The sequence below is a fragment of the Pelophylax lessonae genome (genome assembly GCF_965119305.1).
Source record: "Pelophylax lessonae genome assembly, chromosome: 1".
Classification (NCBI taxonomy): domain Eukaryota; kingdom Metazoa; phylum Chordata; class Amphibia; order Anura; family Ranidae; genus Pelophylax; species Pelophylax lessonae.
The window spans coordinates 480,545,265-480,568,801 of NC_138768.1; the positions used below are offsets into that span (position 1 = coordinate 480,545,265).

The window sequence follows — 23,537 nt, forward strand, 5'->3', positions numbered from 1 at the left end:
TAGTGTACCACAACTCCAGTGTCTGCCAGATCTTTCTGGAGGGATCGTGCAGGCAAACGTGGGTTTTGAATTGTTTTTCTCACAATCCTGTGAGCTGTTCTGTCTGATATTTTTCTTGGTCTTCCAGATCTTGCTTTAACTTCCACTGTTCCAGATGACTGCAATTTCTTAATTGCATTCCGAACAGAGGATATTGACATCTGAAAACGCTTTGCTATCTTCTTATAGCCTTCTCCAGCTTTGTTAGCGTCAACTATTTTCAGTTTCAGTTTTCTAGACAACTGCTTAGAAGATCCCATAGTGCTGATTATTGGGGCAAGGTCAGATGAGTCTGGGCATTTAAAACCTTTGAGATTGACATCACCTGGTCTTCCCAGACGATGATTGAGAACAATCCATGACTCTGGCAGGTCTCAGCCTTGCAAAGGGGTCAGTGCATGCTATAAATTCTGCAGGGTGCCCAAACTTTTGCAGACGCCATTTTTTGATTTCTGTAATTTTGAAAGTGTCAATGATGGAAATAAAATTAACTTTTATTGACATATTATAAGAAAGTCTAATCTGTAATTTGATGCCTTTTGGAGATTTTTTCATCTTTCCTTGGCTTCTTTATGCACATTAATACAAATTTTTACCTGGGGTGCCCAAACTTTCGATCCCCACTGTACGTTGTCTGATTGACGGGTCATTCCCCTCTGCTATATGGTATGCCCCAATGTCTCAATAGCAAATATAAAAGGGCTAGTGTTTTCCAATATTTAAAGCAGTTGAAGCCACATGTCCTCCTCCTGCAGGAGACCCACCTGGATGGTAACTTGGTGCTGGCCCTAAAAAAAACGTGGATACAAAAGGCATTCCATGCCACATACTCTACTTATGCCAGAGGTGTCTCGGTACTCATCAGCAAGTCTATACCGTGTACCATCCACCAGGTGGTCTCTGACCCGGGGGGGGGGGGGGCGATATGTGGCTGTGATGCTAGACCTGTACTCCCTGAAGCTCCTTTTGGTAGCCATGTATGTACAACCACCTTTCAGTATTCAAATATGTATGTCTCTATATTAAGAACAGTGTCCAGGTAAATATGAGGGATGATATTAATAATGGAGCTATGGACGAGGCAGAATCCCTATGGGTAGAACTTAAAAGGGAAGGTAATATTGGGTGTGTGCTATAGGCCCCCCAACCAGAGGGAGGAGGGGGAGGCGGACCTCCTTTTACAGATAGGATTGGCAGCAAGGATGGGAAATGTCATTATAATGGGGGACTTTAATTATCCAGATATAGACTGGGCAGAAGGAACCGCGCATTCAGCCAAGGCTCGGCAGTTCCTAAATGTTTTGCAGGACATTTTTATGGGTCAGATGGTGAACGCACCGACAAGAAACAATGCGGTACTTGACCTACTGATTACCAACAATACAGACCTGCTCATTGCTATAGAAATACAGGGCAACTTAGGAAACAGTGACCATAGGTCAATTAGATTCAGTATTTATCATAGTAATAGGAAGCACAAGGGTAATATAAGGACACAGAATTTCAAAAGAGCCAATTTCCCAAAACTGCGCGCTCTGCTAGAAAATATCAAATGGGAAAGAACCCTGGGAACAAAGAGCACGGAGGAAAAATGGTAGTGCTTCAAGAACATACTAAACAAAGGGATTGGCCAGCGCATTCCAAAAGGAAATAAATTTAAAAGAGCAAAACTAAACCCTGGGTGGCTAAACTCCAACATAAAAATGCATATTAATACTAAAGAAAAGGCCTTCAAAAAATACAAGACTGAGGGGTCATTGGCAGCATTCAAGCATTACAAAGAGTGTAATAAGATATATAAAGACTAAATCAATGCGGCTGTACCAAAGGGTTAATTTTCATGTTACATATATTCATTTATTGGCAGGTTTAATATATTTACCCTTTCAGATTTGTGGATGAAGTACAATAATTAAGGACACACACAAGTAGTAAAAGTAATAAAAAGATTTACTTAGCTTCGGTTAAAGTTGGAATACAGATGATAATACAGATAATCTTAGCAACAATTCCAGGGAACCCCGTAAACTTATGACCCCAATCAAAAGCTCTGGAAACCGACAATCTTATGCTATGGCCAGGCACATATCCACTGGTTAATGTCCTGGCAGAAGTTCTACAAAATATCTTGCCTGCATAGTATTTATAATTGAAAAAGGCGGCAATAAGCTAGTTTCTCTGTCGCTCATTGACAGACGTAGTCCTCTTTGATTCTCATCAATAGGGTTATGCTGCCTCTGCAGGAGTAGGACTAGGCAGAAAGAAAAACGTTCTAGCTCCACCCTAGGGGCAGTCCCAGAGGGTATATCCTCCCTCTCTCTGCTACAGGATGTCAGTTTTTTTCTGTCTAGTCAGGAGTAAGGACCGAAGTTCCTTGCTGGGATCTTTTTGGTCCTGGCAAGATTTTTTTTTAGAAAAAATATTTTTTTAGGTAGTTTCTCCAGTTTTTTTCCTGTGAGATCTTCAAGCAAATTGCGCCGGATCTGGGGGACGGGCTGGATGTTGAGATCCGGTGGTCACCCCAGCCGGCCTACGAGCGCGCGCAGACCAGAGCATCACGCTTGGTCGGCCTCGACACATTCAAGTAAGTATGCGGGACCGGGCGACGGGCTGGATGTTGACCCCGGTTCAGCCTACGAGCGCGTGCAGACCATAGCTCCGCGCTGGGTCGGCCGCGACCGAGTCCCATTGGAGGGACTGACCTTGCGAGTTAAACGTCTCGCTTGGACGCCAGGAACCAGAGAGTCAAGGCGTCCGGATTGGTCGACAGCCCCCCACTTCGGTGGAGAGGGTACTGTGAAGAGAGGGTGCCTGTCAGTTCGGTATGGTGAGTAAATGTTTCCCTTTCCTCTCTGTGAGGCGTTTTGGGATACGGGCCCCTCTATATATGGTCGGATTCTTTCTGACACTAAAGTCCCCCTTGTAACCTATGTTAAAGTTCACATATCCTCAGTGATAATGTGCTTGGTGGGCAGCGGACTTGGTTTGGGAGCTAACATTCTAAACCAGCAGGCTTGGTTTGTAACTGACTGCAGTATTACAGCATACATAGGAGGTATAGCCTACCTTGACTGTAGTGGACCGTCAGACTCCCGCAGGTCGACAAGCCGCCATTAGCTTGGCATGCAGGCTGCTGTGCTGAGAACGCTACTTCGGCAGTCCGCCGCCATTTTGCTGTAGACCAGGTACACGAGCGTCCGCAGGTCATGCCGGCCGCCATTTTTTTGGAGTCTATTGTCTCCTGCATGGGGGGGGCCATGTTTGAGGTGCCCAGCTAACCTCGAGGAGCAGCTGGGAACGCCGAAAGGCGTACACAGGGGGCGGAGCCACTTCCTTCTACCCGGGAAACTGAGCACAGCACTTCCCAGTCTGCACAAGACAAACGCTGACTGCAGTTGATAGGAAACTTCTCTGCATCGGGTGGTGAGCCTTTGGGGTCCCTCTCTCTCTCTGTGGGGGTCAAGAAGCAGGTACACTGAGGGGCGCTATTGCGCTAGGGGGATACAGATAAAAAAAAAAAAGGGTTTTTTCTGGCAAGTGTCCTGGATTAACATGGACCCTGCCACACATGTATCTCCACCTGATCCCCTCGAGGTGTCTGCAGGATCCTCCAGCACCCCGCTTACTATTGAATCATTGTCAGCAGTTATGGAGACCTTTGTATCCCGGGTGGAAGTGGCTTGTCAGGGACAGGGCGCAAGAAAGCGACCCCCGCCTACCCCCATTTTATCTGAAACTTCGGATTCAGAATCTGAGCCTATTCCTGCAGTTGCAGGTACCTCATCTGGGATTTGTGTCTCGGGTACTGTCTCTTCAGACAGTGAGGAGGATGTTTCGGCATCAGCCATAGCCCGAGAGGAAGCGTTGGTAAACGCACTAATTGTATCTGTCCGAGAAACCTTAAGATTACAGGGTACACCGTCGGAAGTAGCTGAGACTGAAATTCCCTTTGGTACTAAAAAACGCATCAAAGTGGCGAAGGTATTTCCATTGCCCAAATGTTTTGGTAATCCGATCAAGGAAGAATGGAGTCAGCCAAAACGCACTTCTGCTATTTCCAAACGCATTAGCAGGCGTTATCCGTTTGAGGAAGCCCTCATTAAGAAATGGACAGAACCACCAGTGGTGGATTCACCAATTTCTAGATTAAATAAAGCCACGGTCATTCCATTGGAAGATGCTCCGTCATTTAAGGATCCGGTGGATCGCAAGATAGAAGCTATGTCCCGCGCCATGTTTTCCTTGATTGGATCAGCTTTCAGACCAATAATTGCTATTGGGCTGGTTTCGCAGACTGTAACTGAATGGACCAAGTAGTTACGCCAGGACTTAGAAGATGTCCCTCAGGCGGTATCAGATTTGTTGGAACAGATGATACAGGGGTTACAGTTTGTTTGTGACGCGGCATTAGACGCCACTCCATTATTGGCGCGAGCATCAGTTTCAGCAGTGGTTCTCAGGCGTACACTGTGGCTAAAATGTTGGTCAGCTGACCAAGGTTCCAAAAAAGCATTGGCTAATCTCCCTTTTTTAGGAGAGCGTTTATTCGGAGCCAACTTAGATGAGATTATCAAGGATCTCACGGGAGGAAAGAGCACTTTTTTACCGCAAAGTGCTAAGGGTAAAGGACCTCGTCAAAGACGGGGGCCTTCTTTCTCCGCTCATAAGAAATTTTTTCGTCCCACGGGTGAGAAAACAAAGTCCTCCAAAGCTCCTTCGGGAGGTTTCAGGGGACGCTGGTCGGGCAAGCAAAAGTCCGATTCTTCCAGACCTGAAGATAAGACTACTAAAGCCTGAAGGTGCGCCCCCACCCATAACTGGGGTGGGGGGACGTCTTCGCCGGTTCTCGGATCCATGGCTTTCCAGAATCCCGGACAAATGGGTTTGCGAAGTCACAAGGTCAGGGTACAAGATCGAGCTTCGATCTCTTCCACCGGCGCGATTCTTCCCTTCCAATACCCGACTATCCCTGGATCGTTTAGAAGATCTGCGGAGAGCAGTCACGGATTTACTACAACAAGGAGTGGTGGTCCACGTTCCTTGGGCAGAACGCTTTCAAGGGTTTTATTCAAACCTATTTACAATACCCAGGAAAGAGGGCAAGGTGCGTCCAATTCTGGACTTAAGGGCACTCAATTCCTTTGTCAACATAAGAAAATTCAGGATGGAGTCCCTTCGCACAGTAGCGGCCTCCCTGCATCAAGGGGATTTCCTAGCGTCCATAGACATCAAGGACGCCTATCTTCACATTCCCATTTACGCAGGACATCAGCGGTTTCTACGTTTTTCCGTAGAAGAGAACAATTATCAGTTTGCGGCGTTACCTTTTGGTCTCGCCACGGCTCCTGGGGTCTTCACGAAGGTGTTGGCCCCAATGTTGGCACTACTGCGTCAACGAGGCATATCGATTCTAGGTTACCTAGACGATCTTCTGCTTCATGCAGAGTCTCCGCAGACCCTGTTACAAAACCTAGAGATTACTATGATCTCTTTACAGGAATTCGGGTGGCTGGTGAACCGGCAAAAGTCATTTCTGGTCCCCACCAGGAGGCTCGAATATCTGGGTCTAATTCTAGACACATCCAGGGCAAGAGTATTCCTTCCGGTAGGGAAACTCCGGAAGATTCAATCAGCAATTCAGTTGTTACTATCCAACAGCTGGCCTTCTCTTCGGACTTGCATGAGGGTTCTGGGGTTGATGGTGGCTTCCTTCGAAGCAGTCCCATTTGCCCAGTCCCATACCCGAATTCTTCAGGAAGAGATTCTTCTCAAATGGAATCGGAATCCGGAATCCCTGGACAATCGGATCCGATTGAGCGAACAGACCAGGGAGTCTCTGGTCTGGTGGCTTCGATCTCTGATGCTCAGCCAGGGGAAGTCATTTCTGCCAATATATTGGACGATTGTGACCACGGATGCCAGTCTATCCGGATGGGGAGGAATTCTCGGTCGATTATCCGTCCAGGGACTTTGGTCCCCGGAAGAATCCAGGTTACCGATAAATGTATTGGAACTGAGAGCGATCAGACTTTGTCTGATTCACTGGACCGAGCAGCTCCAGGGCAGCCCGGTTCGGATCCAGTCGGACAACGCCACGGCCGTGGCTTATGTCAATCACCAAGGGGGCACCAAGAGTGTCCGGGCGGCCAGGGAAGTGGCTTGCATTCTTCGCTGGGCGGAACGGTTTGTTCCAGCTATCTCTGCGGTGTTCATTCCGGGGGTGGAGAATTGGCAGGCAGATTATCTCAGCCGTCAGACTCTGGATCAGGGGGAATGGTCCCTCCATCCAGAAGTTTTCCACCAGTTGTGCCTACGTTGGGGCACCCCGGATGTGGATCTGTTGGCATCTCGATTCAACAGGAAAGTACGGAGATTTGTGGCTCACTCCCGCGATCCTCTAGCAGAGACCGCAGACGCACTGGTCGCCCCGTGGGGACAATACCAGCTAATGTATGCCTTCCCTCCTCTCAGGTTACTGCCAAGACTTCTTCGCAGAATAGAGGGGGAAGGAATTCCAGTAATCCTGGTAGCTCTGGACTGGCCTCGTCGAGCCTGGTACGCCGACCTGGTCAGACTGGTGGCGGACGTCCCGTGGCGACTTCCTCTCAGGGAAGACCTACTGTCTCAGGGACCGATCTTCCATCCTGCTTTACGATCGCTGGCTTTAACGGCCTGGCTATTGAGACCCAGGTGCTGAAGGACAAGGGATTGTCAGCTTCAGTTATTCCTACTCTAGTTAAAGCAAGGAAAGCGACTTCCAGAAAGATTTATCATCGCACATGGAAGTCCTACATTGCATGGTGTGAACCCCTGGGGTTCCACCCACGTTCCTATTCGGTTAATCGAATATTAGCCTTTCTGCAACAAGGGGTTGAGCAGAAACTGGCCTTGAGCACTATCAAGGGTCAGGTTTCAGCATTAGCTATCTTCTTTCAGAAACCTTTGGCTACTCATTCCTTGGTGCGGAATTTCATCCAGGGGGTGCGAGATCTGGCTCCACCAGTGCGTGCGCCGTTACCACCCTGGGATCTTAATCTAGTATTGTCGGTTCTTCAGAAGCCTCCCTTTGAAGATATTAGGGAGATTCCTTTACCTACGTTGTCCCAGAAGGTAGCCTTCTTGGTGGCTATCACTTCTGCATGCAGGGTGTCAGAACTGGCCGCATTATCTTGTCGTTCCCCATATCTGGTGGTTCATAGAGATAAGGTGGTTCTACGCCCGAATCCATCTTTCCTACCTAAAGTAATTTCAGAATTTCATCTGAATGAGGAAATTGTATTACCTTCTCTGTGTCCTAAGCCCAGCCATCATCGGGAGTTTGCTTTACACTCCTTGGATGTGGTTCGGGCGATCAGGGTATACTTGAAAACGACATACTCGTTTCGCAAGACGGATTCACTTTTTGTGGTCCCGGATGGGCCCAAAAAGGGGTTGCCTGCATCTGCCGCGACTATTTCCAAATGGATCAGACAGACGGTGGTACAGGCTTATTCTATTAAGGGTCGGGAGCCCCCGTTCCCTGTTAAGGCGCATTCCACTCGGGCGCTTAGTGCGTCATGGGCCTTTCGCCATCAGGCGTCAGTGGTCCAGGTGTGCAAGGCGGCTACTTGGTCGTCGGTGCATACCTTTACAAAACATTATAAAGTTGATGTAATGGCATCGTCTGATGCCTCGTTTGGCCGCAAGGTTTTGCAGGCCGCAATTTGAGGAGACCAGTGGTCTACCTCGAGGGTTTTTTTCCGTTGGAATTTTTATTTGAGTCTCATTCTTTGTTTATAATGAGCCTTTAAACTTCTAGTTGGCACCGGTTGGGCCTTCTAGATTGGATTTTGATTTCTGTCAATCCCACCCCTCATTTGTGGCACTGCTTTGGGACGTCCCTATTGATGAGAATCAAAGAGGACTACGTCTGTCAATGAGCGACAGAGAAAATTGGATTTTTGTAAGATCTTACCGTAAAATCCTTTTCTCTTAGCTCATTGACAGACGTAGTACCCGCCCCTCTATCATTGAGTTGGGTTGGGTTAAATTCTCTGACACTGCTTTGTGACATAACTGACATCCTGTAGCAGAGAGGGGGAGGATATACCCTCTGGGACTGCCCCTAGGGTGGAGCCAGAACGTTTTTCTTTCTGCCTAGTCCTACTCCTGCGGAGGCAGCATAACCCTATTGATGAGAATCAAAGAGGACTACGTCTGTCAATGAGCTAAGAGAAAAGGATTTTACGGTAAGATCTTACAAAAATCCAATTTTTCTCTGTCGCTCATTGACAGACGCAGTCCTCTTTGATTAATATCAATTGGGTTATACTGCCCTCTACAGGAGTAGGACACTAGGCAGAAAGAACAGAAAGAAAACGTTCTGGCCACACCTTAGGGGCAGTCCCAGAGGGTATATCCTCTCTCTCTCTCTGCTACAGGATGTCAGTTTTTTTCTGTCTAGTCAGGAAGTGTTTCTCCCGGCGGAGAAACTCCAGAAGATTCAGTCATCGATTCAGTTGTTACTGTCTGTCAACTGGCCTTCCCTTCGGAATTGCATGAGGGTCCTGGGACTGATGGTGGCCTCCTTCGAGGCAGTACCGTTTGCCCAGTCCCATACCCAAATCCCTCAAAAGGAGATTCTTCTCAAATGGAACCGGAATCCCGATTCCCTGGACAATCGGATCCGACTGAGCGAACGGACCGGGGAATCTCTGGTCTGGTGGCTTCGGTCTCCGATGCTCAGCCAGGGGAACTCATTTCTCCCGATATACTGGATGATTGTCACCACGGATGCCAGTCTATCCGGATGGGGAGGAATTCTCGGCAGATTATCTGCTCAGGGGCTTTGGTCCCTGGAAGAATCCAGGTTACCGATAAATGTGTTGGAACTGAGAGCGATCAGACTTTGTCTGATTCACTGGACCGAGCAGCTCCAGGGCAGCCCGGTTCGGATCCAGTCGGACAACGCCACGGCCGTGGCTTATGTCAATCACCAAGGGGGCACCAAGAGTGTCCTGGCGGCCATAGATGTGGCTAGCATTCTTCGTTGGGCGGAACGATTTGTTCCAGCTCTCTCCGCGGTATTCATTCCGGGGGTGGAGAATTGGCAGGCAGATTATCTCAGCCGTCAGATTCTGGATCAGGGGGAATGGTCCCTTCATCCAGAAGTATTCCACCAGTTGTGCCTTCGTTGGGGCACCCCGGATGTGGACCTGTTGGCATCTCGGCTCAACAGGAAGGTGCGGAAGTTTGTAGCCCGCTCCCGAGATCCTCTAGCGGACGCAGCAGACGCGCTGGTCGCCCCATGGGGGCAGTATCAGCTACTGTAAAAAGAAACAACCCCCTATAGGTCGGTGGGACTTTAAAGGCAACTAGTAATTATCTCTCGTAGGAAAGATTAATTGAATAAAATACAATTTATTGAAAAGGGTGATTATAAGAAAAATCATCAAGGTAGATTATATTACATATGTAACAGTATAAATGAACATGTGATACAATACAGTGTTACAGGTGCACAACAGAGAGTCCAACGCGTTTCGAAGTATTGTATAATACCAGAATCTTCCTCAGGGAATCTGTGTATATTCCTGAAAAGCATATGCCAAACATAAATCAAATGAAATGAAGAAGAAAAAGCAAAGTAATAGATACATATTATATACCAAATCATTTACATGAGTACTTTTTGCAATTGCGACAGCATGTTATTCCACCTTATTGTGAAGAGATTCTTGGCTGATTAGCCATCAATAAATCAGAAATCTTATCTTATACCCTATAAAAAAAAAAAAAAAAAACCCACATGGTGAGAGTTCACATACCTGCAAACCCTAATAGCCACAATTGTTTGTCCAAAAGGGGAGATATATTGTAATCCCACAGTGTAGGAGCTAGAGTCAGATATTGAATCGCAATTTTCTTTACCTAAGAATAATAATTCATTATCAGCAAAATGAGTTTCATGAGTTTAATCCCCCATATATATATAGAAGACTAAGGATCAATTCACCTGTTATGATGATCAGAAATTTAATGTGTGAAAACAGGGGAAGAGGACAAGTTCTATCCAACAATAAAAGGAAGGAGAAAAAACTCCTAACAGCTTTGTAAAGGTTATTCTCCAGTGGGGGTGCCTTCAGGACTTAATAGGTGGTAAATCCTGATGAAAACAAGAGGAAGAAACACAGACAAAGTAAATATGTTCATTAACCACGATGGAATGTATGATACACCCTTAGTATTTCAGATACCTTACCTCCATATTAATGTGGAGCAACCATGGTGTCTGATGACTTCTATGGATATAATGTTCACACAGATGTATATAAAAAAAATTATATTCCAAAATTTTCAGGTCGATGTTGGATATTAGTCTAGGATAAGTACATAGATAATATATAACTTCGTGTAAGGTAGAAGATATGGAGGAGAAACAAGTCCCCCCTAAAGAAAGTAATGGGTTTATTACATTTGGACTACCTTACCTCAATATTGAGGTGGGTTGTTCATAGTATCCCCACAACTTACAAGTCTGCAGTATCCACAGGAATGTATAATTAAATTCCCAGGTATTTATTCGGTATCAGTACCAGTTAATTGCCTGCAACAATATATAAAGAGAGTATATCCATCTGATTCCCCATACATAGAAGTATGCAATATATAAATATCCCCATCAGGATAAAATATAAATACCGTTTGATGTAGGAAAGACGACAAACATCTAGTCACTATCCACAAACGTTAGCAGTCAAGAAAATCCTAAGACTTAACAGTGCAGCCTTATCATTTCCATCAAATATCCTGAAGGCAGAAAAAGAGATCCCCTTAGGTGGAGTCAAAGCATAGCACAAGCTGTTAAAATCCCCTGAAGCGTACTTACTGATTGTAGGAAAATTTTAGAGGAACAGTAGTCCTGTCATGTCAAGGAGAAGTAACTCTCCGGACTGGCTCTCGGCGTTCCCTTAAATCTCAAACCATTGCCATGAATTCCCATTGAATATCGCGAGATTACGTGTGATCGGCGCATTGTGATGTCGTCATTTCCGTCTCCTTATCTCGCGGGAAGTCTCGCGAGTTTGCGGTGACGTCACATCCGCCCTGATGGTGTTTATTGTAAAACGTTCCACGAAACCGCCGTCAGAGACTTACTTCCGCCCTGACTTAGAGATGGGCATGACTGTATGTCCGCCCATAGTTACAGCGGTCCATGGATAATACAAAAAAGACCGAATAAACCAAAGAACAAAAATAAGAGGAGAATTGAACATTTGACAAAAAGAGATCCAATCAAAAATATAATCAGACCATTCTCCAATTTAGAGACTTAAAAAAGACCTAAGATTATATATATATGTGTAAGTTCCTTATTGTGAAGGAATGTCTGGTGCCGGTTGACAGAAAGGGAAATCCTATCAGATATCGCCCCGGCAGCGTTTAACCCCCTGAGCTCACCCGGGGTTCAGACATGGAATTCCCGCAAAAATTGTCGGGAATTGATCCAGCTGAAAAACCGCTTATTTCTCCAGTTGTTGATGGGGACGCCTCTATTGCATGGGGATCCCCATTGGAGAATATCTCACCCGTGCCGGGCTCCTATCCTGTGGGTGACCTCCCCATGAGGAACAAAGATGGAAACATGCTATGCATGGTTGTGGCTCCAAGGCCGCTTAGTGAATCCACCAGGTGGCAGGAGGGAGGGGGGGGGGGGAAAGGGGGGGGAAGGAAAAAGGCTGAAAAAATAGGGATAAAGAAAAATGGGAAAGATCCCTAAAAGTAGATTTTATATATAGGGGGATACCCCCTGATCTCACTTTACTGGGGGAAAAAAGACGGTAGTCGCATCTTGCAATCACATAATTGGTTCATGAAAATGAGTAATATACATACATTATATAACAAGTAAATCAATCTTAATAAACCCACTTAGAGACATTGTGTTTTCCTAAATAAAGGATTTAATACTTTTGATATATATCCTCAGAGTACTCAGTCAGAGTGAAGGGGAAAAGAGAAGGAAGGAAAGAGAGGTTTGGATAATGTGAGCCCTGAAAAAGCAGGGGAGACATCAAAAGCTTATGGAACAGATAGAAAAATGAAGGTGATGAAGGAAAATCAATGTTTAAACATTGAAAATGGAGCTAGTATGGGGGGACCCTCTAGTCCGTCTTCCCCGAGAAGAATCCCTCCAGAAAGGGTCTGTAACTCTCCATTTCATTCAGGCCAGGGGGGGTGGTTGCCCCAAGTCTAGCAATCCAGCGCATTTCCCGCTGGAGTAGCAGCTTGTTCCAATCACCCCCCCTGGCCGGAATGTGCACCCTCTCCAGGGCACAAAAAGTCACCTTGGGGGTCCTGTATCTGTGGGCGATGGCCATATAATCTTAGGTCTTTTTTAAGTCTCTAAATTGGAGAATGGTCTGATTATATTTTTGATTGGATCTCTTTTTGTCAAATGTTCAATTCTCCTCTTATTTTTGTTCTTTGGTTTATTCTGTCTTTTTTGTATTATCCATGGACCGCTGTAACTATGGGCGGACATACAGTCATGCCCATCTCTAAGTCAGGGCGGAAGTAAGTCTCTGACGGCGGTTTCGTGGAACGTTTTACAATAAACACCATCCGGGCGGATGTGACGTCACCGCAAACTCGCGAGACTTCCCGCGAGATAAGGAGACGGAAATGACGACATCACAATGCGCCGATCACACGTAATCTCGCGATATTCAATGGGAATTCATGGCAATGGTTTGAGATTTAAGGGAACGCCGAGAGCCAGTCCGGAGAGTTACTTCTCCGTGACATGACAGGACTACTGTTCCTCTAAAATTTTCCTACAATCAGTAAGTACGCTTCAGGGGATTTTAACAGCTTGTGCTATGCTTTGACTCCACCTAAGGGGATCTCTTTTTCTGCCTTCAGGATATTTGATGGAAATGATAAGGCTGCACTGTTAAGTCTTAGGATTTTCTTGACTGCTAACGTTTGTGGATAGTGACTAGATGTTTGTCGTCTTTCCTACATCAAACGGTATTTATATTTTATCCTGATGGGGATATTTGTATATTGCATACTTCTATGTATGGGGAATCAGATGGATATACTCTCTTTATATATTGTTGCAGGCAATTAACTGGTACTGATACCGAATAAATACCTGGGAATTTAATTATACATTCCTGTGGATACTGCAGACTTGTAAGTTGTGGGGATACTATGAACAACCCACCTCAATATTGAGGCAAGGTAGTCCAAATGTAATAAACCCATTACTTTCTTTAGGGGGGACTTGTTTCTCCTCCATATCTTCTACCTTACATGAAGTTATATATTATCTAGGTACTTATCCTAGACTAATATCCAACATCGACCTGAAAATTTTGGAATATAATTTTTTTTATATACATCTGTGTGAACATTATATCCATAGAAGTCATCAGACACCATGGTCGCTCCACATTAATATGGAGGTAAGGTATCTGAAATACTAAGGGTGTATCATACATTCCACCGTGGTTAATGAACATATTTACTTTGTCTGTGTTTCTTCCTCTTGTTTTCATCAGGATTTACCACCTATTAAGTCCTGAAGGCACCCCCACTGGAGAATAACCTTTACAAAGCTGTTAGGAGTTTTTTCTCCTTCCTTTTATTGTTGGATGGAACTTGTCCTCTTCCCCTGTTTTCACACATTAAATTTCTGATCATCATAACAGGTGAATTGATCCTTAGTCTTCTATATATATATGGGGGATTAAACTCATGAAACTCATTTTGCTGATAATGAATTATTATTCTTAGGTAAAGAAAATTGTGATTCAATATCTGACTCTAGCTCCTACACTGTGGGATTACAATATATCTCCCCTTTTGGACAAACAATTGTGGCTATTAGGGTTTGCAGGTATGTGAACTCTCACCATGTGGGTTTTTTTTTTTTTTTTTTTATAGGGTATAAGATAAGATTTCTGATTTATTGATGGCTAATCAGCCAAGAATCTCTTCACAATAAGGTGGAATAACATGCTGTCGCAATTGCAAAAAGTACTCATGTAAATGATTTGGTATATAATATGTATCTATTACTTTGCTTTTTCTTCTTCGTTTCATTTGATTTATGTTTGGCATATGCTTTTCAGGAATATACACAGATTCCCTGAGGAAGATTCTGGTATTATACAATACTTTGAAACGCGTTGGACTCTGTTGTGCACCTGTAACACTGTATTGTATCACATGTTCATTTATACTGTTACATATGTAATATAATCTACCTTGATGATTTTTCTTATAATCACCCTTTTCAATAAATTGTATTTTATTCAATTAATCTTTCCTACGAGAGATAATTACTAGTTGCCTTTAAAGTCCCACCGACCTATAGGGGGTTGTTTCTTTTTACAATTTTCAACGGGATTATGGTAACACTTTACCTGGAAACTACCTACATACCTTTACAGTATCAGCTACTGTATGCCTTCCCTCCTCTCAAGTTGCTGCCAAAACTTCTTCGCAGGATAGAGGTGGAGGGAATTCCAGTTATCCTGGTAGCTCCGGACTGGCCTTGTCGAGCCTGGTACGCCGACTTGGTCAGGCTGGTCGCAGACGCTCCTTGGAGACTTCCTCTCAGGGAGGATCTGCTGTCTCAGGGACCGATCTTCCATCCTGCTTTACAATCGCTGGCTTTAACGGCCGTGTGGTGTGAATCCCTTGGGTTTCCTCCACGTTTTTATTTGGTGACCCGAATCTTGGCTTTTCTGCAACAGGGGGTTGAGCAGAAACTGGCCTTGAGCACCATCAAGGGTCAGGTTTCAGCGTTAGCAATCTTCTTTCAGAAGCCTTTGGCTACTCATTCCTTGGTGCGGAATTTCATCCAGGGGGTGCGGCACCTGGCTCCGCCAGTGCACGCGCCCTTACCGCCCTGGGATCTTAATTTGGTGTTGTCAGTTCTTCAGAAACCTCCCTTTGAAGATATTAGGGAGATTCCCTTGCTTACTTTATCCCAGAAGGTGGCCTTCTTGGTGGCTATCACTTCTGCACGCAGGGTGTCAGAACTGGCTGCATTATCCTGTCGTTCCCCATATCTGGTGGTTCATAGGGATAAGGTGGTTCTTCGTCCGAATCCATCCTTCCTTCCTAAAGTGGTTTCAGAGTTTCATCTGAATGAAGATATTGTGTTACCTTCCCTGTGTCCTAAGCCCAGTCATCCTCGGGAGTTTGCGTTACATTCCTTGGATGTGGTTCGGGCAATCAGGGTATACTTGAAAACGACGGACTCGTTTCGTAAAACGAATTCACTTTTTGTGATCACGGATGGCCCCAAAATGGGGTTGCCTGCATCTGCCGCGACTATCTCCAGATGGATCAGACAGACGGTGGTACAGGCTTATTCTATTAAGGGTCGGAATCCTCCGTTCCCTGTTAAGGCGCACTCCACTCGGGCGCTTAGTGCTTCCTGGGCCTTCCGCCATCAGGCGTCAGTGGTTCAGGTTTGTAAGGTGGCTACCTGGTCGTCGGTTCATACCTTTACAAAATTTTATAAAGCTGATGTGATGGCATCGGCGGATGCCTCTTTTTGCCGCAAGGTTCTGCAGGCCGCAATTTGAGGAGACCGTTGGTCTACCTCGGGGGTTTTTTCTGTTGGGTTTTCAGTTGTCTCATCCTTTTGTCTGATGAGCCTTTAAGACTTCTAGTTGGCACCGGTTGGGCCTTCTAGATTGGATTTTGATTTCCGTTATCCCACCCCTCATTTGTGGCACTGCTTTGGGACGTCCCAATTGATATTAATCAAAGAGGACTGCGTCTGTCAATGAGCGACAGAGAAAAATAGATTTTTGTAAGATCTTACCGTAAAATCCTTTTCTCTTAAGCTCATTGACAGACGCAGTACCCGCCCCTCTATTTTGAGTTGGGTTGGGTTGGGTTAAATTCTCTGACACTGCTTTGTGACATAACTGACATCCTGTAGCAGAGAGAGAGAGGATATACCCTCTGGGACTTCCCCTAAGGTGTGGCCAGAATGTTTTCTTTCTGCCTAGTGTCCTACTCCTGTAGAGGGCAGTATAACCCAATTGATATTAATCAAAGAGGACTGCGTCTGTCAATGAGCTTAAGAGAAAAGGATTTTACGGTAAGATCTTACAAAAATCCATTTTTATCTGGTTGCAACAAAAGAGTAGCCAACGGTTTCCGAGACAATATGACCATCTGTGAGGTCAGAAAAGGTCAATGTATGCAGAGATAAGAATAAAGAGGCTATATAGCATAGAGAAATGTATCCGTGTGAAACCATTCAGCATAATGTTCACAGAGACACAGACAGATATATATATATATATATATATATATACATACACACATACAGAAGTGATGACCTTATTAACTATCATAGTTAATAACAGCTGATACCAAGTTCTTTGTAAATCAATTATGAATAGTTTAGACCCATACTACATTCCACCCCTTGATTCACAAGGAACTTAGGTCATATACGTAATCTTCAGACTTGCGTATAGGTAAAGCCTCAATAGTAGATGTAGTACATTTACTAATACAAACAAAAATAATCTTGACTATAATAAAAATTCCTAATGCTAATAAAATAAACCATGCAATATACATAACCACTTGTTGCCCCAATTGACCAAGCCAAGCAAATATCCCATCATTAGAAATAGAATGAAGTTTACTAACAGCTTTTTGAGCCTCTGTTAAATCTGATTCAATGTTTTCACTACTATCTGAAATATAGGAGCAACACTCATCCCCAATTAAGGCACATACCCCTCCTTTGGCAGCAAGAATAAAATCTAGAGCAGCTCTGTTTTGTATTACCACCAATCTCATTTGCCTAACCTCTTATGTAAGAGCATTAATACTATCACATGTTTTGTTGAATGCATATTCAATGATTTTAGTCATTCTCCTCATCATTTGTACTGCCTTAGCCACTCCATATTGAGGAAGAATAATCATAGCCAATCTATCTCCTTCAGTGACATCCCACCCCTCCGGTATATCTTGTATTTCTGAGGAACCTATGCTCCTTTTCCAATTCCTTACCCTCCCAGGTGGATTATTGAATACTATACAGACTTTTGGTACTATATGTCCAATATAGCAGCTCCCTGACCAATTTGGTGGTAGCTATTTATAAGCATTCAAACCACATATAAAATAGAGTTGATAAGGTAATGGAGTACAAGTAGTTTGGTGAATCCAGTACTGCCAAAACATATCTGCTCGTGTTTGATTTTTAGACAAATTTACACAGCTAATGGCACTATCTTTGGCCACACACACGTGTGTGTCATTTTGAAATGCAGATCCTCCTATGCGGTATCCATCTACTTTGAAGTTAAATACTTCTCCTTTCCCCATCACTTGCACCATAAAGATATTATTCAAATGATCTGTTACTACATAATTGCAGCTACTATTCCCATATCTATGGAATATAAATCATTGGGTCTTTGTAAACACAATACACCAGTGGCTTTACGGGATAGTTTTATGGAATATTCCTCTGGGCCAAAATTAGATGGTTTGTTTTTACATGATGGATTAGTCAAACTGTGCATAGCCCTATTCACTATTGAAATTCTCCATGGATCGTCCACAGGCAACCAACTAATATTAACAGGTAGTCCATATAATGGTATGCCCTCGGGTGCGGCACGTAGTGTTTGTCCACACACCCAACAGTTTGTAACATTAAAAACATGAGCTGTTGCTTTCAGAGTCTCGTGGAAAAAGGTCTTCTGTGCTGCTCCACTGAAAACAAGGCTGGTCATCATCTGAAGCCAAAGTAATGTCCTCATGGCAATGGCAACAATCTGTGAATAGGAACATAAATAGGTTGGTCTTCCAGTTCCATTAAAACTAAAGCTGTGGACCCGGGTCCCCAGGCCACAATTTCTCCCTTCTTTCCTTTAACTCTTCCCCTCTCAGCTACACTTGGGGCTACCCACAGCTTGGTCCCTAATTGGGCAGAATACATTTTTCCTTGTACCCGCAGACGTTTTGGTATTATAATTATCTGTCCTATTTGTTGTCCTTTTTTCAGACATCCTATTTCTAAAGGTACTATGGTAACACAATATTCTCCCAGTGCATCTTTTTTCACTTCTGTATCCCACTCACACCATTCAGTCAACTGAGAGTCTGGAATGAACTGCAAATCACATGTGGGATCTAACTGTAAAATGCCAGTGAGTACTGATATGTGAGAATCAGGGCTAGGATTTAATTCCCCCTCACCCCCTCCTATTTCCACATCTTGGAGCATTGTAATTGGTATGGGTTGAGTTACGGGAATTGTTGGATCTTTTAGTAGTTACAGTCACTACCCATTCTCCTGCACTTTCAACACCACTTCCCAACATTCGCTGCATAGGTGCTCTGTCCTACCAATCTGTTGTTTAACATGTACACTGCTTCTTGTAACACCTTATCCCACCCCCTGAGTGTGTATGTAGGTGTTGGCTTTCTTATTTGCTCTTAAAGAAAACCATTCAATCTCTCTATCAAACCTGCTGCTTGTGGATGATAGGGGATGTGAAACACCCAGTGTACACCATGGTCCTCCGCCCATTGTTTAACGGCTTGTCCTGTAAAATGTGTGCCATTGTCTGATTGGATTTCTTGAGGCACGCCGTAATGCTGTGTCAACAATTGCATAAGTTTCAAGGTTGTCTTCTGATCAGCATGTTTAGTAGCATAAACTTGCAAAAGTCCACTACATGTGTCCACAGCTGTGGCACAATACTTCATACCACCTCTTCCTCCCGGCAAGGGACCTATGAAGTCTACTTGCCAGACTTGCCCTGGTTGCTGACCTCTGTAAATGTTTCCTGGCATGGGTGTCATTCGAAGGCCATTTCTTTGCTTCTTGGCAGAGGGGGCACTGGGCAACAATGTCTTTTGCCTGAGTTTGAGTTAGTGGTATGCCTTTGTGCTGGGCCCATTTCCACATGCTTTGTGCACCTCTGTGTCCAGATTGACTGTGTGCCCATTTTCCCAAGATTTCCAGAATAGTGTCATTCTCTTGGTTAGCAACGGACACTTCTGCTAGGCCATCAACTGTATCATTGTTCGGATCCCCACTATGGGCATTGACATGTCCGATTTGAATAATTCGATTGTGACCTTCTTGCCATAGAAATTCCCAGATTTGAGGCCCACCCCACAGTTCTTTTCCATTTACTTGCCAGTTGTCTTGTTTCCATGCTGTGAGCCAAGTAGTCAGTCCTTTAAACACTGCCCAACTATCAGTATAGATGATCAAATCCCTTGGGATATCTTGCACCACCATATGCACAGCCTGAAGCTCAGCATATTGACTTGATCCACCCTGACCACTTTGATGGATCACCATTTCAGTTCCTGGCTGGAAAGCTGCTGCAGTCCATACTCTACCCTGAGGGGTGATTTTGGCTGATCCATCTGTAAACCAAGCATTTGGTTTATCTTCATCAGACAGCTCAATGAAAGGAAGGGCTTCCTTAAAAGGTGATTCTCCCACTTGCATTGGAGGTAACTCAGGAACCTTTGATTCAAAGTCCACATATCCAGCCAGTTGTTGTGATATTTGACTAGGATCTTGAGATGAGATGTTAGCCCTCTCGCTTAAGTACCATTTCCATTTCTGTAGCGTCTGTTTTTGTGCCACACTTGTATGAGCTTGAAAACCTTCTTGTCTCACCCACCCAGAAATTGGTAGGTCAGTCCTCACTGTCACTGACTGCTGTTTTGTTGTTGCTTCCACATGTTGTAAGGCAGTATAGGCAGCCAGCAACTGCTTCTCCAAAGGGCCGTACTTTTTCTGTGCAGCAGTGAACTGTTTGGACCAGAATCCCAATGGTATCTTCCGATCCCTCGGATTTGAGCCTTTCTGCCACAGACCCCACGACATTCCATGTTCCGTTGCAGTCACATCTAGGATGAAAGGCTGATCTGGTTTCAAGGGGCCTAATGAGTGATGTGTTCTTACAGTCTCTTTGGCAGTGTCTAGTGCCAACTGCTGGTCTTGTCCCCATAAAAATACAGTCTTTTTCCGAGTAACATTGTAGATTGGCCGGAGAATGAGGCTTAAGTGAGGAATGAAAGGTCTCCAAAAGCCCAGTAAACCGAGTAAACTCTGAGCCTCTTTCACATTTTTTGGAGGCTTAGAGTCTAATACAGGTTGTGGAATAGTCTTGATGAGCCCAGACCAAATCATTCCTAGAAATTTGACGCTCATAGCTGGTCCTTGAATCTTTGTAGGGTTAATGGCCCATCCTCTGTTCTGCATATGAGCCTGCACTGTAGTCAAGTCATGTCTTGCTTGTCCTGTATTACCAGAGAGCATGATATCAATATAATGATATAATTTACAGTCCAGTTTTGGTAACATAGCCAGATCCCTGGCTACCAATCCATGGCAAATTGTTGGACTATGTAAGTAGCCCTGAGGTACAACATTGGCTGTATATTGTTTTCCTTCCCAGGTAAAAGCAAATTGATCTTGTGATTCTTCATCAATAGCAATGGAGAAAAAAGCATTCACTAAATCCAACACTGCATGCCATTCTCCAGCGGTTTGAGAAATAGTCTCTACAAGTGACACCATATCTGGGACAGCAGCTGCAAGAGGTGGAGCCACTTTGTTTTTAACCCTCGATAGTCTATGGTCATCCTATAAGTTCCATCCGGTTTTCTTACAGGAAAGATAGGTGAGTTAAAGAGGCTCACTGCAGGCCTGAACACTCCTACATCCAGCAAGGCCTGTATTGTGTCAGTCACTTCTTGGTGTCCTCCAGGTATGCGGTACTGCTTAAGATTGACAGGGTGTTTGGGCGGAGGAATGTACACTGGCGTCCACTTGGCATGTCCCTGATGATAGGTTTTACTGCAGACACAAAGAAAGAACGCACTGAGTTACCAAATGAAAACACACCTGCATCAGTTTGGATTGTCTGACCCCTCAATATATCCATTCCCAGTATGTTATCAGGTAGCTCAGATATTAGAACGTGTGCATTTCCAATTTGCAATCTGCAGTACACCTTGTGAGCAAATGTATGTTGTACTCCCAGCCCTTCAATTGCTACTACCCCTGTATGGTTTTTACTTTTGATGCTGTGAAACAAAGTCACTTCAGCTCCAGTGTCTGTGTTGTCCTTGCCAATATATTGCCACTGATGCATATGGGCGACGGTCCCCTGGTTTCAGCATGTTAACTTGAACCAGTGACACAGAGGATCCGCCCTCCTGTCACTCCAGAGGAGTGGGCACTTCCCATCCTCTGCTTCCAAATTTCTTTTTGTGTTTCATTAACTCTTCTGCTGCCGCCCCATAAGGGTTTGGCTTTCTCTCCACAGGAGGGGCAGAAGGAAAAACAAGGACATCCTCAACATCACTGGTTGCAACCCTCTTAGGCAAGCTAGATTTTAATTTCCCTTGTGATTTTAAATCTTTCCATCGTTTTAATAGAGAACTTGTTGAGATGCCATCAATATCTGATATTGGTACACCACTCTGCAAAAGATCTAAAAATAACTGCTTTCGTGTAATCTTCAGCCTCCCTCTACAGGATTTTTCACCTCCACATTCCTTTGTTTAACCCTGTCTCCGACTCTTTCCAACTCGCCTAATTGTCCCAGTAAAGCAGCTGCCTCATGTACCTTCTCGTTCTTGCATCAATAGCACTCAACATTGTAAACAATGGAGCTTTTAAGTGTGAAGGAGCACCTGCCAGCAACTTATTTCTCATATGTGCCGTGAACAAAGCCATATCAGGTCCTATCCAATTATGCACAGTAGGAGTTTCTACTAGAGGATCTGCAATCAATCCACTTACACACCCATACTCTCGCAGCCTGTGAATTCCTTCTCCAATTGTGCGCCAAGGAGTTAAATCCATAAGTTCTGTGGGAGTGTCATGAACTTGGACTATAGAATCTCTTATCAGATGCAATAGAGAAAAGACAACAGTAGTGTCTCTAGCTCTGCGCAGATAAAGTCTTACTCTGGGATCTTTAGCCATGCTACCTAATCCCACTGCCTCTCTGTTAGACAAAAGAATTCCATCTCCCCCCAGATCCCATACACGCAGAACCCATGTTAGCAAAGTTTCTCCTGATCTTTGTGCAAACTTTTGTCCTAACTCTGTTAGCTCCCCTGCTGTGTAAGACCTAGTCTCCTCTGTATACTGTTGCTCAGCAGCCTGCGCGGCAGAATGTGAGGTCTCTTCAGAAGATGAAAGAGCATTACCCCCACTGGTGCTAGTTCGCTCTGTCACCTCTCGTCTCTGTCTGGTAGTAACAATGGGACGAACTTTGCCTTCTTCTAACTCCTCTACAATTTCAATCTCTTCATCTGTATCTGATCCTGACCAATATGCTAATTCTTCCCAGTCACCCCTAGTAACCAGGGTACGTACTTTTACTGCAGCATAATTTCCTGGTAATCTTCTACCTCTTTTCTTACGCTGCTTATTCACGGTTCTCACTACATACTCTGAAAACTGTGTTTCCATTTCCTCCCTATGTTTTTCGGAAGATCTAAAACATTCTTTTAGGATTTGAAGTTGATCTGTTACTGCCTGCAGTTCCATCTCAACAGCTTCCCTCTTTTTTGTCTCATTGATGAGCGCCTGCAAAAATATCCATCCTAATATAGATGCAGCTTTCTGTTCCGATTTCGAATATCGGGACAAATCAAGATTCAGGAGACAATGGCGGGGGTCTTCCACTTTAATTGCATCCTGATACTTGATCAATTCACTAGCCAGAGTAGACCAGTGTCTAGAATCTGCCCACTCTGGGATGGAGCTCTTTCGACTGTCTCCCCCCTTTCTGTTTATCCATTTAAACATTGTAAAACCACCAAAACAAAGCTAGTAACCTCCTATCACAGTACACACTAATAATACAGTTTCCCAATTCTCATAAAGCATTACAAATCACAGCAGTATTACTAGTATGTACTTCAAACCAGCACTGAAAAACACCAAAAACTACAGAAATCTTTCCCTTAGTTAGTAAACGCAATAACTTTTGCGCAAACCAATCAAAATACGCTTATTGCGATTTTTTTTTTTTTTTTTACCAAAAATATGTAGCAGAAAACAAATTGGCCTAAAATGATAAAAAATTTTGATTTCTCTTACGTCCTCCGACAGTCGCCGCCTCCTCTAAGTCATCACAATTGGGTATTGTCCACCTATCCGTAGGAATAGCTAGGCATATAGACTTAGTCAAAAGACAAAAGGCATTAGCATGTACACACCCATGGGGGCTGTCCCATCTGGTCAATACCCCCCCTGCATCACCACTCCCAACTCAGTTTTAGTTTGCCTAGCTTTCAGGAATAGTCAGGCTCCCTTGTGCTGGGGCTTCAGTCTCAGCCTTCCTATATCTTTCATTTGATTTTCTTTGAAAAATGTCAGTTTTTTTCTCTCACTTTACTAGCTGTTTATTTTGTCAGCTTTAGAGTTAGTTATTCTTCGGATGAAGATGGATCATGCGGTGCTGGGA

General features: G+C 44.3%; 1 protein-coding gene and 1 pseudogene across 2 annotated transcripts in view; one reads left to right on the forward strand and one right to left on the reverse strand.

Moving 5' to 3' along the window:
* CACTIN (cactin, spliceosome C complex subunit) overlaps positions 1-23,537 on the forward strand; it is a 473,103-nt gene that overhangs the window by 400,790 nt on the left and 48,776 nt on the right. The window lies entirely within an intron of this gene.
* Positions 21,174-22,876, reverse strand: LOC309544495 (annotated as a pseudogene). Its single transcript has one exon. The product of its transcript is annotated as an uncharacterized misc_RNA (transcript).